We start from the raw sequence: 5,175 nt of genomic DNA on the forward strand, positions 1-5,175 counted from the left end.
GGTTTTGGAGCCTGTCCTGGAACTAGCTCTGTAGACCAGGCTGGTCTCGAACTGACAGAGATCCGCCTGCCTCTGCCTCCCAAGTGCTGGGATTAAAGGCGTGCGCCACCACCGCCCGGCTCATCTGATACTTCTTAAATTTCTTTCTACAAAGACTTGAAGTTTTTATCACATGCTTGCTTAGGGTTACCAAAAAAAATACTTTATATTGTTTGTGGCTATTGTGAAGGGTATTGTTTTACTTCATAGTCTGTCAATTTTATATGGAAAGGTTACTATTTTTTTTTTAGTTAATCTTATAACCAGCCACTTCATTTAATGTGTTTATCAGCTGTAAGAGTTTCCTGGTAGATTTTAGGGGCTGCTTATGAATACTAATATATAACCTACAAACAGTTATACTTTGATTTCCTTCTTTCCAATTTGTATCTTCTTTAAATCCTTTAGTTGTTTTGGTACTCTAGCTAGAATTCAAGTATTATACTGTATAGATATGGTAAGAGTGGACAGCCTTATACTGTTTCCAGTGTGGGTGACAGTTGTGTAGTTGGGGCAGTCTATGGGGCCTCTGGCAGTGGGACCAGAATTCATCCGTAGTACTTGAACTGACTCTTTAGAGCCCATTATTTTTGAAGGGATACTTTGCTCAACCTAAATTAGTTGGGAAGATTTTGGTCCTGACTCAAAGTGATGTGTCAGACTTTGTTGAAGGCCCAGAGGAAGCCTTACGCTCTGTGATGAGTGTACGGGTGGTGGGGTAGAGAGGATGAGGGGGAGCAGGAAAAAAGGAAGGAGTGGGAACTGGAATAGGTATGTATATGAGAAAAGATTGTTTCTAAAAATAAATAAATAAAAATTTAAAAATGTATATATACATATACATATATAATTTCTTCTGTATGTTTAATACTTTGATTATTAAGTGGGATTGGAACTTTCTTTCCTGGTCCAACATATTTGGTGTTCTGTAAGCATCTTGTACATTTTAGGTATGTCCTTCTTTATATTAGAAACATTTTCTTCTATGATTTTCTTAAATATGCTTTCTGTGTTTTGTACTGGAATTCCTGTCATTCTTTTAATCCTATTATTCTTAGGTTTGCTCTTTCTATAGTATCCCAATTTTCTTATTTGTTCTGAGCTATGAATTTTTTAGATTTAACATTTTCTTTAAATGTCAAATTTAAATGTTTAAATTTCACTATATCTATTTCTTCTATAGTATTTTCACTGTTTGAGATTCTCTTTTCCATCTCTTGTTTTTTTTTCGGTAATCTTTATATTTGTGGTTTCTGTTCACTTCATAGAATTTCCATTTCTACAATTTTCTGCTTGTGTTTTATTTATTATTTCTATTTCCATTTCTGGGTCTTAAACCATTTCCTTCCTTTGTTTGCTTTCTTGGAATTCTTTAAATGATTTGTTAATTTCTTATAATTTTTGTTTGTCTTTTCCTTGATTTAAGGATACCATTTTTCTTCTTCCTATCATTGTGGAAAAGAATTGTAATAAATATTCCTATTGGAAATATTAAACATCACAAAATAAAATTTTACTTTAATTCAAAACTAATGTTTAAACTATTAACTATTTAAGGTTTTAAGTTGTGTTTGTATGTATTTGTCTCTGTGTGAATGTATTTGTGTGAGTGTCAATGCCCACTAAGTTCAGAAGCATTGTGTCTTTATGGAATGAAGCCAAAAGAAGTTGTTTAGCCACCCAATATGGGCACTGTCCCTAAAGGTGGGTCCTCTGGAAGAATAGGTAACACTTAGAACCACTGACTAATCAACGTTGGTACTGTCTGTAAGGTTGGTCCTCTGGAAGTACAGGAGACACATGGAGCCACTGAAGGAACTCTACATTTCTGTAAAAATTTATTTTTATATCTAAAATAAAATTAAAGTTCAATTATCACACAGACATATAAACAATAGATCTGAATGCAGCATTATGAATTTAAATGTACATATTGTACAACATTTAAATCAGGATAAGCATATTTATCTCCTGAAAAGTTATTTATGACAGATCCTTTTTAAAATATTTTTTTTCTTTGCTTAAGCACAGGTAAACATTAATACACCCTGCTGAGGCATTTTCATTTTTTGTGTATAATGGACACAAGCTGTCCACTCTGCAGTGAACAACTAATAAAAAGGGACTTATCCCAGGTAGTGGATAATTCTTTTCCCAGAAGTCAGTAGTGGCCTGTAGCTCTTTGTCTGGCATCAGGACCACACACAATTTCTCCTTCCCATGCCTATTGAAACTCCTATTGTTTGGCCTGGTTTAAAGCAGTCATTTCTATTGAGAGTCCATTTTAAAGTAGACTCTTGATATTCTGGCTCTTCTACTCTTGATGTTATGCTGCTCTGATATTCCCTGAGCCATAGGTGCAGGGGCTGTGAACTAGATGTATCTAACAGGGCTGAGTCTGGCAAATTCTCTTGATTTCTGCACTGTATCTAGATACGGTCTTCTGTGATGGTCTCCATTTGCTTCAAAGAGAAGCTTTTTTGATGAGGTTTGGGAGCTTCCTTTACTTAACTGTGGATACAAAGATAAGATTTAGAAAATAGCAAAGAATTAAGCTAGTCTAGCAAAGTGGAAGCGATACATTTTTCCTAATATCCATGATGACACTAATTCTAGGTATATTTGCACACACACACACACACACACACACACACACAAGACACACACTCATGCGTAACAAATATATACTTCTTCTAAAAAAAGATATCAACTTGAAAAGGGGCACATTGAAAGGTTTGAAGGAAAAAGGCAGGGAAGTCTTGGAGAAAGAAAGGGAAGCAAGAAGTGATTTATTTCAAATTAAAGCATTTTAAAATAAAAATAATCTTTCCTTTTTTGTTTCTTGTGAAAGTATGTTCATATTTGAATTTGTGAGGTTGTATAAGTCCAGAATGATGCATGCACATGTGTTCATGTAGAGGCAAAAGCCTGGTGTCCGATATTTTTCTCAATAACTCTCCACCTTAGTCTTTGAAACACAGGCTCTCACTGAACCTGAAGCTCACTGATTCATCTCCTTGGACTGACTGGAAGTACGATGGCCCCCGTGTCAGTCTCATCTACCTGGTAACACAAATGTGCACTGCTGGGCCCACATTCTATTGGGTTCCATAAACAGACTCAGAGACTCCTGGTTTGCAGCCACCAATTTACCAACAGAGCTATATTTCCAGCCACAAAAAAATATTTTCTTGTGACTTTTGGAAGGATAAAGTACATTAATGTTATACATCTATCCTTCTGGTCAAGTTACAAAAGGATTTTGTGCCTCGTATTATTGTATTTCAGCACCCAAGGATGAGCCGTTTCCTCACTACACTCCAGACCCCAGACCCTGGTCCACACACTCTCTTCTCTCAGGTAACCATCGTTCCTTTCCCATTTCTATTGGGTAAATATTTAAGATTTCACACACGAGTAAGGTCACAGATGAGTAAACTTGTCTCTGGGTGCCTAACATTTTCCATTTAATACAATGATGAATTCCTTTAGTGCTTTTCCTGGGTATCAACTTTACCATTTTCTTTCCATATATTTTTAGTATAAATTTGCTATTTTGTTCTTCAGCTGGTAACTATATACCAACACACCAATTTGCTACTCACCCCAATTTTTTAGTTTGTTGGGACTATTTGGAGTCCTGGCCTTCAGTTGCTTTTCCCTGCTAGAGCCTTCTGATTGGAGTTACTAAAAGCTGTGCCTTGAGATTCAGAGGATGGGGTTTTCACCTGTTGGCCCTCTTGACTGCTGGGTATTTAAGCCTCCATGGTGCTACTAAATAAAGGATTTTTTTACCAGTGATTAGACGTCCGTGTATCTGTCTGTCTCTGTGTATTTTTGTGTATTTCAACCTCCAGCCCCTTGCCCAAAGCTCGTGAACTGTATTGTAGTGCATAGAGCGCAGATGGGGGCGGGGGCACAGTGAGCTGCATTAGTTGTCTTTCGAATAATTGTTTTCTAAAAAAGAATCATGTTTGAAAAGGACAAGAAGTGTAATTCACTTGAAATGTTCTATATTTGTAATTATGTTACAAGGAAACTGAATTCATATTTCTTTTGAAAACCACAAATCACCATGTTTATTCATAAAAATCTACATATTTGATGCAAATGCCACTATGTATCTTTAACATCTGGAGGTTTTGCATTATTAATCCAACTTATTTCCTTGAAAGTATGAAAAGAAATAATGCTTTAGCAGTGCCTGAGAATGAATAAGAAACTAACATATGCCATCATCAGAATGATGTAAGTTGAAGTTCATATAATTTTAATTAAACATCATTTCTGTATGTTTTCTTTTCTCTTAGTCATTAGAATATAAAAATAAATTCTGACCTTAAATCTAACAATTTGCTATAATAACAATTAATAGGCATCAGATTAAAAAAACAGGCCCCCAGAATTTCTAATTAGATAAAACCAATATAATTTATCAACAGTAATACTGAGTTATACTTTAGCCAGAGGATTGCTTTAGGGCATAGTTTAATCCAATAATTTGCTGTCCAGACAACTCTCAAATCAAAGGCTGTTTGCTAATACTCAGTAAGACACTGAAGGTTTACAAAGTTTCCTAAAACATCTTCAAGGTAAAGACTGGTTACAGTTTTATCCAAACAAGTATGAGTGATGTTTGTGTTCTTTGGCCATCTTCGTAAAGAGAACCTCAAAGAATATGGATTAATTTACTCTGTAGTTTCCTCTCAGCTTGTGACTCCTATGTAAAAAATGCGTGTGAAAGAAAGCTCCAGGGAGATTATATACGAAATCACATTTCAACAAACTGAACATTCTACCCCGCACTCATTATGTTAATGTAATCATTATGAAATAACTGATTGAAAACATAAGCACACACATATACACATTCTGCACTTATAGTTACAAAAAATAAAAATCCAGACAAGACAAAAATCCTTTCTATTTATTAATCTTTCCAGAATGTGAATATTAAAAATCCATTGCAGAAAAACTTTCATTATACATTAAAATACATTTTAGTGATCAATAATATTAAAATTTTATAAAACAATTATGTTAACATGTAGGATAAGACAGAGTCAATCATTCTTTTCTCTCTCTCTCTCTCTCTCTCTCTCTCTCTCTATATATATATATATATATATATATATA

Source organism: Microtus ochrogaster, chromosome 1 (assembly GCF_000317375.1).
Source record: "Microtus ochrogaster isolate Prairie Vole_2 chromosome 1, MicOch1.0, whole genome shotgun sequence".
Taxonomy (NCBI): Eukaryota; Metazoa; Chordata; class Mammalia; order Rodentia; family Cricetidae; genus Microtus; species Microtus ochrogaster.